This window comes from Urocitellus parryii, chromosome 6 (genome assembly GCF_045843805.1).
Source record: "Urocitellus parryii isolate mUroPar1 chromosome 6, mUroPar1.hap1, whole genome shotgun sequence".
NCBI classification, from domain to species: Eukaryota; Metazoa; Chordata; class Mammalia; order Rodentia; family Sciuridae; genus Urocitellus; species Urocitellus parryii.
The window spans coordinates 91,437,914-91,451,977 of record NC_135536.1 but is presented as its reverse complement, the minus strand read 5'-3'; the positions used below and the strand labels follow the sequence as shown (position 1 = coordinate 91,451,977).

Here is a 14,064-nt window from a genome sequence, read left to right as displayed (position 1 = left end):
TCATATTAACACTTATATCAAAGAAAGAAAAAGCTAAAAGTCATCACCAAATGATATTTTTAAAAGTGGTAGTATCTATTTCCACTGAAGTCTGTATTTCCAGGCTGATGAAATCAATAGCTCAGATATCAACAGCTATTCATTTTTATTGTTCACTACTTCCCTAAGTCATTAAATGAATTCAGAGAAAGAGATATGTCTCCCAATAAAAATCAAATCAATTAGGGGAAAATGAGTAAGTACAGTAGCATCATATAGAGTAACAACTCCCAAGAAAGGGACCATTTTTTTCTTTCCTTCACAATACAATGTGTGATAAATATAGGTGGACTTCTTTTTTTTTTTTTTTGTTTTCCCTAGACACATGTTAGGCAAGTGCTGCCCTACCACTGAGCTATATCATCAACCCTTTTTAAAATTTCATTTTGAGACAAGGTCTCACTAAATTGCCCAGGCTGACCTTGAAATTCTGATCCTCCTGCCTCAGCCACCTGAATAGGCAGGTGAATCATTTTTTACTCATATATTTCTGTTTATCTTATTAGTTAATAATATAGGCTTCTTCAGAAACTACAAAATAAATCAAAAACATCTGGCAAAATGTAGAAACTATATCAAGAATAAAAGAGCTGCTAAGTTAGGCTGAAAAAATTATGGGAGGGTTCCCCCTCAAAGTTTCTTTCAATAAACAACAACACAAAAAAGTGATTTTTCTAAAACCATGATTGATTTATTTTCTCTAGAAAAACAATATGTGGGCTATTAGATTACTGATGACTAAAAAACTATGTAAATACATATTGATTTTTAAAAAGATGACATCATTCAGTTGATCACTAAAAATACATAGTAAGGTAGTCATTCAGATAGGTTTTTCTTTTCTTATTTTTTGCAATGCTAGGGATCAAAACCAGAACCTTTCGCATACTTCACCACTGTTGTTCTACCACTGAGCAAAAGACCCAGCCCCTGTTTTTAAGTACTACTATTAGCACCCCAATTTAAAATCATATGTCCTTATCAAAAATACCATTAGGGAAAAAGTCAGTATTTATTATGGACACAATGAGATATTTCTATTTCTGTAACCTAAGTTTTAATAGAGCAATAATTTGGAGATTGTTTTAACTATATCCACTGAACATAATTTTGTAAAAATAAACGTAACATTTTACAAAAAAAAATGCCATGTGTAAGAAAATTCATTCCAATAAAATTTTAAAATAAAATCTTAGGCTTGGCACAGTGGTATGCACCTGTAATTCCAGTTACTTGCCCAGGCCAGAGGATTTCAAGTACATGCTTAGCTGGGTAACATAAGGAGACCCTGTCTCAAAATAAAAAATAAAGGCTAAGGGTGCAGATCAGTGGTAGAGTGTCTCTGGGTTCAATCCCCAATACTGCAAAAAATAAATAAAACCAAATAAAATATTAGCCAGGTACAGTCCCACCTGTGATCCCAGTTACTCAAGAGGCTCAGGCAGGAGGATCGCTTGAGCTCAGGAGTTCAAGGCCAGCCTGGGCAACAGAGCAAGACCCCATCTCAAAAAAGAAAAAAAGAAAAACATTATTTTAGCAAGAATATTGATCATAATTCATAAGAACTAAGTACTACACTTCACTCTTTTTCTCAACAAGCTGACAGGCAACTTGACACAGGTTATTATTTCTAACCATATTATTTCTTTTCTACAGAATGTGCACGATTTTTTCTTAAGTGGACTCACTTATATACATACAAATTTTAATATACTAACTGGATGTATCAACAAATAATTCTTTAGATTAAAAAATCGAATTTAATTTTAGCAGAATTTTCCTTCGAGTGTTTGTTTTTTTTTTTTTTAATGTAATTCTCACCAAATCTGGGCAAGGGAAGAGAGATAACTATTCATTTATACCTTTCCAATAAAAACTTCCATATGTGATACTGGGCACAACGTGGCACAACTGTAATCCCAGATACTCAGGAAGCTGAGGCAGGAGAATTACAAGTTCTAGGCCAGCCTGGGCAACACAGTGTAAGACCCTGTCTCAGAATAAATAAAAAGGGCTGGGGATATAGCTCAGTATTAAAGTGCCCCTGGGCTCAAGTGCTAGGCCAATACTGGCTAGAGAAAAAGAGGAGTACTAGGACGAAATAGAGGAAGACAATGTTTATAAAAAGTAAATTTTTACTTGAATTACTATATAAGAATTAGTATAATTATAATTCTATAATAGAAGTTCTCTCTTGTTTACTATTACTAAAGGAAAATTAAGGGGCTGGGGATATAGCTCAGTGGCAGAGCACTTGTGCAGCACATGTGAAGCTCTGTGTTCAATCCCCAGTATGACACCTCCCCACAAAAAGAAAATGTATGAGAAAATTAAAAAGCATATCCCTAGCCAGGCATGGTGGCACACACCTTTAATCTCAGTGGCTCAGGAGACTGAGGTAGGAGGATCCCGAGTTCAAAGCCAGCCTCAGCAAAAGTGAGGCACTGAGTAACTCAGTGAGAGCCTGTCTCTAAAATACAAAATAGGGCTGGGGATGTGACTCTGACAGTGGTTGAGTGCTCTTGAGTTCAATCCCAGGTACCCCCCCCCCAAAAAAAAAAACACATCCCTGACGGTGTTGGGGTACATGACTGTTTAAAATGTGATTATAGGGCTGGGGTTGTGGCTCAGTGGTAGAACGCTTGCCTAGCATGTGTGAAGCACTGGGTTCAATTCTCAGCCACACATATAAACAAATAAATAAATAAAGGTCCATAAATAACTAATAATTTTCTTAAATGTGATTGTAAGTATTTTTAAAATAATTTCTATTAAATTATTTATTTATTCTAATGTGTTATACATGATGTCAGAATGTAATTCATTTTATATTACACATAAAGAGCACAAATTTTCAAGTCACTGATCGTACACAAAGTATTTTCACACCACATGTACTTAGGGTAATGATGTCTAACTCATTCCACCATCATTCTAACCCCTTGCCCCCCTTTCCCCTGCCTTTCCTTTGCCCTAGCTAAAGTTCCTCCGTGCCTCCTATGCCCCCACACACACACTCCCCCCCATAGCCATTATGAGTCAGCATCCTCATATCAAAGAAAATATTCGGCCTTTGGTTTTTTGGGATGGATTCAAACTAAAAAGCTTCTTCTCAGCAAAAGAAACAATCAGTGAGGTGAATAGAGAGCCTACAGAATGGGAGCAAATCTTTACCACGAGCACATCAGATAGAGAACGAGTCTCTAGGATATATAAAGAACTAAAAAATCTTAAAGCCAAAAAAATAAATAATAATAACCCAATCAACAAATGGGCCAAGGAACTGAACAGACACTTCTCAGAAGAGGATATTCAATCAATCAACAAACATGAAAAAAATGTTCAACATCTCTAGCACTTAGAGAAATGCAAATCAAAACTATTCTAAGATTTCATCTCACTCCAATCAGAATGGCAGCTATCAAGAATACAAACAACACTAAGTGTTGGCTAGGATGTGGGGGGAAAAGGCATACTCATACATTGCTGGGGGAACTGCAAAATAGTATAGCCAATATGGAAAGCAGTATGGAGGTTCCTTGGAAAACTGGGAATGGAACCACCATTTTACCTAGCTATCCCACTCCTCAGTTTATATCCAAAGGACTTAAAAATAGCAATTACAGGGACACAGCCATATCAATGTTTACAGCAGCACAATTCACAATAGCTAAATTATGGAACTAACCTAGATGCCCTTCAGAAGATGAATGGATAGGGAAACTTTGGTATATATACACAATGGAACATTACTCAGCATTAAAAGAAATAAAATCATGGCATTTGCAGGTAAATGGATGAAGTTGGAGAATGTAATGCTAAGTGAAGCAAGCCAATTCTAAAAAACCAAAGGCCGAATGTTTTCTTTAAAAATAATTTTTATCTGCACATCAGGAAATTGAAGGATTTTGGTAACACATGCCCATAAACCCAGAAGCATGAGAACCAAGAGGATTACAAGTTCCAGACCAGCCAACTTATTGAGGCCCTGTCTCAAAATATACCCAGTTCAATCCCTAGTACCAAAAAAAAAAAAAAAAAGGACATTAAAAAAAAAAGAGAAAGAAAATTTTGAAATGAAGGGATTACATAAGTATTTTAATTTAACAAAATACACCAAAGCAGATATTTATAAGGTTAATAAGAGATAGTTAACCTAATTCAATAGCATAATCATACATATTTGGGGAAAACCAGGAAAAAATTATTACTACAGCAAATAATCACATTTACCTCATAAATATGTATATATGTATATATGTATGTGTTGTAAATGGACCTTTATTTTATTTATATGTGGTGCTGAGCCTTGAACCCTGGGCCTCATACATGCTAGGCAAGTGCTCTACCACTGAGCCATAATCCCAGCCCCTCATATTTACCTCTTAAAAAAACATTTTTGTGTCCCGAATATTTAACCAGTAGTATATTCTCTCTTTTTTAAAAAAAATTTTTTTAGTTGTATACGGACACAATATCTTTGTTTTATTTATTTATTTTTGTATATGGTGCTGAGGATTGAACCCAGTGCCTCATGAATGTGAGGCAAGTACTCAACCACTGAGCTACAACCCCAGCCTAGTATGTCTTTTAATAAAGCATACTTTAAATTCCTACCAAAAGATTACATTCATTAGTCAACATGAGAAACTTATAAAATATCAGGTTATGCTGCTAACAGGGTCTTTTTTTTAAAATAATGTTATTGTATTTTTTATATCTTTATTTTTTTAATGTGATGCTGAGGTTTGAACCCAGTGCCTCACATACTAAGCAAGCACTTTACCACTTACAACCACAGCCCCACTAACAGGGTCTTAAGATTTATTTTAAACAACTTCATTGCTTTTTTTGTTTCCTAATTTCTCCATTAAGTTTTCATCCTAGAAGAAAGTTTCCTGAAATATACAAACTGCTATTAATAAACTTTAATCCCAATTATTTCTGAAGTATTCAAATGCCTTTTTACTAGTATATTGTTTTATATTTCTTTAACCAACAGCAATAAACACATTTCCTTGTGTTTGGACAACTAACATGAAAGCCTGACTGCTAGAACTCTAGACATAATTCCTTTTATTCAATATATAAATACATAATTCCTTTACATATGAGGTCCCTAACAGAGTCAAATGGTCCATTGTGAACTGATGTTAAAATTCTATGTTTGTGGGCTGGGGTTATGGATCAATGGTACAGTGCTTGCCTAGCATGTGTGAGGCACTAGGTTCAAACCTCAGCACCACATAAAAATAAATAAACAAAATAAAGGCATTGTGTCCAGGTGCAACAACAAAAAATTTTTTTTTAATTCTTTGTTTGACAGGGTGGTGATGCATGCCTATAATTCCAGCAGCTCAGGAGGCTGAGGCAGGAAGATCCCAAGTTCAAGACCAGCCTCTGCAATTTAACAAGGCCCTAACAACTTAGTGAGATTCTGTCTCAAAATTAAAAATAAAAAAGAACTAGGGATGTGGCTCAGCGGTTAAGCACTTCTGGGTTCAACCCCCAGTACAAAAAAAAAAAAAAAAAATTACATTTTTGTAATGTCTTGTGATTCACATAAGGGCCACACTAAGTCTCACCATTCCTTACTGCCAGATTTACAAAACTGCCAAAGGCTCCAAGAGGCCCAAGCTACTCACTATGATTCTACCCCCATTATATCTGTCTTTTCTAGAAAACACTCCTACATTGCACAACTCTCCTAGTAACAGCCAGTACATTAACTTAATTTTCCTATGTTCTGTTGTCTCTGAACCCTCAACTGTCTGACATCAAGTTTATATGGTAAATTGCTAGACAGTGGCACATGTCTGTAATCCCAGTGCCTAGGGAGACTGAGGCAGGAGGATCATAAGTTCAGGATCAGCTATAGCAACTCAGCAAGGCCCTAAGCACATTGGGGAAACCCTGTCTCAAAAATTTAAAAGGGCTGGGATGTAGCTCAGTGGTAAAATGCCTCTGGGTTTAATCCTCAGTACAAAAAAAATCAATGTATATTAATTGTTGATGAGCCTTTATTTATGTGGTGCTGAGAATCGAACCCAGCACCTCACACATGCCAGGCAAACGCTCTACCACTGAGCCACAACCCCAACCCCTGAATTTGTAATTTTAAACAGTGCATTTTCAAAAGAATTCCATTAGACACTAGACACAAAATAAACTGGGCACTTGCAATTCACAAGTTATACCACACCTCAAGAAGCTAGTCTACTTATTTGTAATGTAGTTCCAATTACAGTTTAGTTGAGTTTAAATTAAAAGTTAATGTAGTCATATAGCCATTAGCAAATTTATATCCTGGCTAGAAATATGCCCCAGGGCAAGTGTCATTTAAGTGAAAACTAAAATTGCAATTGTCTAGTTTTAAAATAGGTGTCATGGGGCTGGGGATGTGGCTCAAGCGGTAGCGCGCTCGCCTGGCATGCGTGCGGCCCGGGTTCGATCCCCAGCACCACATACCAACAAAGATGTTGTGTCAGCCGAGAACTAAAAAATAAATATTAAAAATTCTCTCTCTCTCTCTCTCTCTCTCTCTCTCTCTCTCTCTCTCTCTCTCTCTCTCCTCTCTCACTCTCTCTTTAAAAAAAAAAAAAAAAAAAAAATAAAATAAAATAAAATAAAATAAAATAAAATAGGTGTCATATCTGTTAAATACACTCATCCTCAAAGTAGAGCAAATGATCCTCCAGAGCCAATCCTGTTTAAAATGGTTAGGTAACTTTTTTCTTTTAATGTTTTTTTCATTGTTGATGGGATTTCATTGTTATTTATTCATATGCAGTGCTGAGAAAGAAGCCAGTGCCTCACACATGCTAGGCAAGTGTTCTACCACTGAGCTACATCAACTCCAGCCCTAGGTAACTTTTTAAACTACTCATATAAATTACACAAAGGCACACCATATAGGAGGTTCTCTCAGCATATTTGATATACATGACTTAAGGAGTCTTTACTATTTTATGCTTTCAAAGAAACATACCTACAGAATTAGATACTGCTTTTTTCGAATTCTGGCAAATCACTTTATTTTTTAGTGTTTTCTTAGTTGTCAATGGACTTTATTATTTTATTTATTTATATACTGTGCTGAGATAGAACCCAGTGCTTCACACATGCTAGGCAACTGTTCTACCACTGAGCCACAATCCAGCCCAAATCACTTTATTTTTTACCACATTAATCCAAAGCAGTCTCCTACGACTAAGATAATTCAATACGATTTTATTCATCCAGCAATTAATTCTGTATTTTTTAGTCTTGAGTCTAGCATATCTTTTTTTTTAAAATAACAGGTCCAAGTTTCTTTCTTTTTTTCCTTCTTGGTACTAGGGATTGAATCAAGAGGCACTTTACTACTGAGCCACACTCCAGCCCTTTTTATTTTTATTTTTTAATTTTTTAGAGACAATCTTGCAAAATTATTTAGGGCCTCGTTAAATTGCTGAACCTGGCCCTAAACTTACGTATGATCCTCCTGCCTAGCCTCCCACATCACTGGGAATACAGGTGTGCACCATCATGACCAGCTAGGTCCAAGTTTCTTTAACAAGAATTAGAACGATTATATGTCAATGATCTCATGAAGAAGTCACTTGACCAAAATCACAAACTTGGAATCAGCTAGATTAAATGGGAAAAGATAAAACTTCACCAATTATTAATTATTTCTTTTTTTAGTATTGGGAATTGAATCCAGCGGTGTTCTATCATTGAGCCACATCCCCACCGCGTTTTTATTTTTTATTTTGAGACTGCTTAGGGCTTTGCTAAGTTGCTAAAGCTGGTCTCCAACCTGTGATCCTCATGCCTCAGACTCCCAAATTGCTGGGATTACAGATATACTCCATCCCACCCAGCCTTAATTTCTTAAAATAATATTACTAGCTGAAATAAAATGCCCAAGAGACATTGAGTAGAATGAAATATTGTAAAATATACCAATGCTACTTAAAATTTGTACATAATTACAAGTCCACAAGGTTAAGGACTATACCACTTAACTTTTACATCCTTTCAATCCATGCTGGAAAAAAAGTATTGAAAGAGGACATAAGTATGCATGCCTATGATTCCAGCCACTTGGGAAGCTAAGGCAGGAGAATCACAAGTTCAAGAGCAGCCTGGACAATTTAGGGTGACTGTCTCAAAATAAAATTTTTAAAAGGGCTGGGGAGTATAGGTCAGAGGCAGAACACTTGCCTAGCATGCAAGAGGCCAAGTCTGATTCTGGATACCACAAAAAAAGGCATAAGTACTGAATGAATGTAGTACTCAACAGTTTAGAAAAATTCTTGGGGGCATAGCCTGCAATGCTCACTAAGTTACCTGTAAAACAAATTTTATCAAAAACTTACCCCAAAAGATCATTAAAATACAAAAAAAGCCAACACTAGACTCCTTATTTTAGATCCTGTTAAGTCACACATTTGGCTCCATTTTTTAAACAAAACGATTTGACAAATATCCAACAAGCCCACTTCTCCACTTCCATCCTCTTTTTAATTGGTCCTAGAAAAGTTAAGAGGTTCCACTCACTCTAGTAAAAGACTTGACTTTCTTTATGACCTTGGGCAAAGTCTACCAAAAGAAGGCTACAATGATGTTTGCATATTCCTACTAATTACTGACATTCAATCCTAATACCATGCTAACTGTAGTGAAGTTCTGTAAGTGGAACCTCCAGAACTGAAAGCTTTTTGAGTTGTAAATCAACTAACATAAAATATGAACTATTTTTAATCTTAGTTTGATTCGTGGTAAAAAAATTTTAAAAAAGAAAGGATGGGTATAAAACTAGCATTAATTTGCCATTTTCCTGCTTTTGTTTAAAAAAAACAGCTGGACTTACAAATAAAAATGTAAAACTTGGCAAGGAATGGTGAGTTGGAATATTAAGCAATCTACAATCTGAAAATTATGCAGATAAATCTATCATTTCAAGTCACTAATTTGTATATCCACGTAGAGCAATAATCTTAGTATTGCTTTACTAGCATTATAAAGATAAATCCCTGCCTTGGAGGAACATCTACTAAGAACATTTCATTTCAGGATCTTAGGGAAGTTTACGAGCAGTATCTCTTTAGGCTTCCCTAAGGTACTGTAAAGTGCTTAACATCATTCACACATCCAGCTACCAGTAGGGTGAGAAGTAAATAAACACGATTTACCTATGCAATTATTTACCACAGAATTCTGTTCAAGATGCAACAGTAAACATTCACAAAAGTATTTGATACCCAAAGAAAACAGAGAATATTAACTTACAAGATTCGCCCGTAACTGACCACTATGGAAACCAGAGACCTCCCACAAGAGCAGTTCTTTATTACCACTCTTGATTTGAAAAAGAATGTCAACATTTTAACAGTACACAAGATAAACAGAACTTAGTGAAATACCTTCTTCCAGATTCTCAAAAGATGTTTATAAGAAGTGAGGTAGAGCAACGCCCCCCTAAAAGGACCCTACTAAAACAGAATTAAATACCGAAAACACAGGGTGGGTCAGGAAGGTTAGAAATGGTGATTTTCTAACTTAATTACCCAGAGGAACCACAGGGTTGGAGGCTAAGAACGTGAGATCGGGGTGGGGGTGGGTAGCGAAGTGAAATCTAACCCCAGAAATCACAACACAGGCCGCAGCCTAAGAGCTGAAGCTGGCGGGAAGTGAGCTTCTTTTCCGTTCCCAGGGGAAAGTCCACGGAAAAGCGGCTCCACACAGCGGACGTTCGAAGAGCCAATAGTGCATGCATACCAACGCGCTGGACCCACTGAAGGACCGGGTTGAGAAGGGGAGGAGATCCCGGCAGACGGCCCTGGAAGAGGAGGACTAGGTTGGGAGCAGAGGCAACGTCTGGACGGAAGGGATTACCTAACTGTGACGACAGAGAAGTGTCCTCAGGCTCCGGCGATGGTCCCGAATGCGCAGTGTGGGGTGTCTTTCGCGCTTAGCCCACAGCAGCAACAGAACCAGCTCCTTCAGCCAGTCGCCATTTCCCGCCTACCGACCTGCTGCACCGCACGGACGGGGACCCGGATGAAAAGCGGCCTCCCCGCGCAGGCGCTATGACTTTCTCCTCCCCCTCCCTCCACAATTCCTCGAGGCGGGAGGGAAGGAATGCAGGCGGCCACAGCTGAGGGGGTTGGAGGGTTCGACTTTTACTTCCGTGAAGAGGTTAAGTTCCTGACGCCCGAAGAAACTCGTGAGTCCAGATTCTTGACAAAAAATGAATACAATACCTGAGGACCGAATGGAATAAGAAAGGACAAAACCTATCAGTATACGCCAGGGCAAGGGGGATGTTTGTACTTTAGGGGCCTCCGTAGCCGGCTGGTGTAGTGGTCGCAGGGGGAGTAGGGAGTAAAGCGTTAGGAGCGGATAGGCGGGGACGCGGAGGACGGTTTTTCCTCCCGCTGCTAACGGAACTGCTTACGGCCGAGCTGGGAGGGGGAGCGCGCCCTCGCCCAGAAGGCGGGGCTTAGGAATGCGTCGCGCACCCTGGCAGCTAGGGTTTAGTAGTGGTGGGCGCGCCAGATGGGTGGAGCCGAGTTGGACCGGGCGGGACTAACGGCTTGGCGCGCTGGAGGAGGTGGTTTGTGCTGAGTTCTCCGCGAGGGCAGGAAAAAGCTAGTCTTATTCCTTTCCTGTGATTTTGGTGACTCCTGATGGTCCTCTTTCCTGCTCACTGCCTAGAAGGCATAACAGTCGCTCCTGGATCAGTCATTAAATTCCTGTCCTTCGATTCCATACATTGTCGGCGGTAGTTCTACAGACTGAGAACTCAATCTTTCAGACAAATGGGTTCCCAATTGGAATCCTGGGTAACTCCAAAAAAGTGAAAAAGTATCAACTGGAGTATTCAATCAGTGGAATATCAGAAAACCAAGCCTATTAGCTGGAGAGCATTATCTTCGGTCTAAAATGCCAAGCTACTCTCATTATTCCGTCAAGAAATTATTTGTTGAAAAAAAATACTAGGTACGAGGGATAAAACAATGAAAAAGGCAAACATGGACACTGCCTTTCCAGAATTAACAGTCTATTGAAGAAGACAAACTATTTTAAAACAGTGTAATAAGGTGACTACAAGGACTGCAGTGCCAGGCTTGTAGGGGCACGTGAGGGTGTCCACAAGGGGGTCTGTAAAGCCTTTTGTAAGGTGACATCTAAGTAATACGTAAAAGGAAAAGTTAGTGTTGCAAGGAAACAACTGACGGAAAAGTCCAAAGAGATTGTATAGAGCAATTGGGGAAGTAATTGTGCTCAGGGAAAGAGGATTTGGGCCGTGGGGAAGGTAGTAACATACCCTAGTGAATATGATTGCTTCTATTTCAAAATGTGAAGAAAGGTGGTTGTCTTTTGAAAACCTTATATATTACAGAATCCATTTGCACCCTAAATAGTTCCAGTACAAAAATGTTTTGAATGTAACTTGATTGAGAGCCAATGATATACAGTTCATAGAACTAGTAAAAATCCACAAGTTAATTCCTGAAATCAAATAATTACTGGTTATCCATTGTGTATGGTGGAAGGCAATAGTATGGAAACTAAACAATTACCCCCATTGATTACTGAAGTTATTTTTAAATGAAGTGAAAATTAAAAATTTGGGGGAGGGGATCCTCCAAGAAGAAATTATTCAAACCTTCATATTCCTAACATATGCCATTAACAAAACACTTTTATATGCATTTTATTCTCCCCTACAACCATGTGAGATAGTCAGAATAGGTGCTATTTGTCTCCCACACTTTCAGTTGAAGACACTGAAATGAAAGAGAAATAGAGAGGGGAGAGAGAAGCATACCCACTAGTAAGACAGCTGGGGCTCAGATCCCACTCTGCTCTTTACACAACCTCTGACAATGTTGTTACCATTGTTAGTTTTGTTAAGGTGGTTGGTTTGTTTATTGTCATTCTTGGCCCTCTGCCATTTTTTATTTCGAGATAGGGTCTTGCTAAGATGCCCAGGCTGACTTTGAATTTATAGTCCTCCTTCCTTAACCCCACAAGTCTGTAATTACAGGCTTGCCTCATGATACCCAGCTTGTTTAACACTTTAAAATATTTGTTTTTCATCTTAGCTATCATTTACTTCAGTGGTCTCTACTAGACTCTTTCCTCCAAAATCTAAGTACATTGTTGTGAAATTCAAATGAGACTATAAAAAACTCTTAGCAAGGTTCTTTCCTTGCTCCTTAAAAGGTGGTTGTTGATATCATTAAGTTTTTTTAAAATATTTATTATTTATTTTTTTTTTTTTAGTTTTCAGCGGACACAACATCTTTGTATGTGGTGCTGAGGATCGAACCTGGGCCACATGCATGCCAGGCAAGCACGCTACCGCTTGAGCCACATCCCCAGCCCCAATATCATTAAGTTTTAATACTAACCCTGTCCAAGATTTTAAACTAATAGTTTAAAGAATTCTAGTTTTTTTAAAGTATGAAGTTTATTTATATTAAAAGCAGTGGCAATAGGAAAAAAATGAAAAACTAGTAGCATGCAGCTTTTTAAACTATTCAAAACTATTACTGTATGAAAACACTAATGAAATAGGTTATTCATAAAGTAATGCACTACAAATATCTCAGATCTTGAACAGTTTTTCAGTAGGTCCTTTATTCCAGGGTCCAGCTTGAGCATCCCTAATCCAAAATAAGATATGCTTCAAAATCCAAAATTTTTTGAGTACCACATGACACCAAAAGTGGAAAATTCCATACCAGATCTCATACAATGGGTCACAGTCAAAATTCAGGCACACAAATTGCACGAAGGCATGCTAAAAAATATTGTATAAAATTGCTTACAAAATATGTGTATAAGATGTATATGAAGGCCAGGTGCAGTGGCACACTCCTTTAATACCAGCAACTCCAGAGGCTGAAGCAGGAGGATCACAGTTCAAGACCAACCTTGACAACTTAGTGAGACCTGTCTCAAAATGAAAAGGATGGGGACGTAGTGCAGTGGTGTAGAGTACCCTAGGTTAAATTTCCAATACTACATACACCACAACAAAGAAAAAGAATATACATATATATATGGTATATAAATGAGATACATAAATTTCATGTTTACTGAGATTTGATCTCCAGTTAGAATGGCAGCGATCAAGAATACAAATAATTATAAATACTGGAGAAGTTGTGGAGAAAAAGGAATACTTTTATACTGTTGCTGAGATTATAAAGTAGTACAACCACTATAGAAGTCAGTACGGAGATGCCTCAAAAGACTAGAAATGGAACCAGTATATCACCCAGGTATATCACTCATCAGTATTTATCCTAAAGAATTAAAGGTCAGCATACTATAGTGATACAAACATACTCATATTTATAGCAGCACAATTCACAATCACAGACTCTGGAACCAACCTACGTGTCAATGGATGAATGGATAAAGAAAATGTGCTATATATACACAGTGGAGGTTTTTTCAGTAATAAAGATGAATGAAATTATGTCATTTGCAGGAAAATGGATGAAACTTGAGAACATTGTGTTAAATGAAATAAGCCAAACTCAGGAAGTCAAAGGTCGTATGTTTTCTCTCACATGTGGAAGCTAGAGAGGAAAAAGGAAAAGAAAGGTGGGTCAGGGGAGAGCAATAGAGTAGAGGAAAGGGATCAGGAGAATGGAGGCAGGGAGGAAAATGAGGGAATGATATTGGTGAAATTGTTATATCATGTGCATGTACAAGTATGTAACAAATCCCACCGTTATGTATAATTATGCACCAATAAAAAATGTGGAAAATGGGCTGGAGTTGTGGCTTAGTGGTAGAGTGCTCCCCTAGCATGCTTGAGGCACTGAGTTCGATCCTCAGCACCACATAAATGTAAAATAAAGATATTTCATCCACTTAAAACTAAAAAATATTTTTTAAAAATGTGGAACACAAAGTTTGTTCTTAGACTGGGGTCCCATCTCCAAGATACCTCTCAACTATACATATGCAAGTATTCCAACCCCCCCCAAAAAAAAATGAAATCCAACACACTTT

General features: G+C 37.7%; 1 protein-coding gene and 1 long non-coding RNA gene across 4 annotated transcripts in view; one reads left to right on the top strand and one right to left on the bottom strand.

Moving 5' to 3' along the window:
• Positions 1-10,073, bottom strand: part of Ctdspl2 (CTD small phosphatase like 2) — an 82,985-nt gene extending 72,912 nt beyond the window's left edge. The window contains exon 1 of one of the 2 annotated variants that reach the window (XM_026390291.2): positions 9,922-10,073. The gene's annotated coding sequence lies outside the window, so the exon portion shown is untranslated. Of the gene's footprint in view, positions 1-1,451; positions 1,529-9,921 lie in introns of those variants that run through there. The other variant, XM_077799430.1, reaches the window with a different exon arrangement.
• Positions 10,074-10,118: 45 nt separating this feature from the next.
• Positions 10,119-14,064, top strand: part of LOC113183863 (uncharacterized) — a 31,156-nt gene continuing 27,210 nt past the window's right edge. The window contains exon 1 of one of the 2 annotated variants that reach the window (XR_013343694.1): positions 10,119-10,252. This is a non-coding gene — a long non-coding RNA (uncharacterized LOC113183863). The remainder of the gene's footprint in view (positions 10,253-14,064) is intronic. The other variant, XR_003300925.2, reaches the window with a different exon arrangement.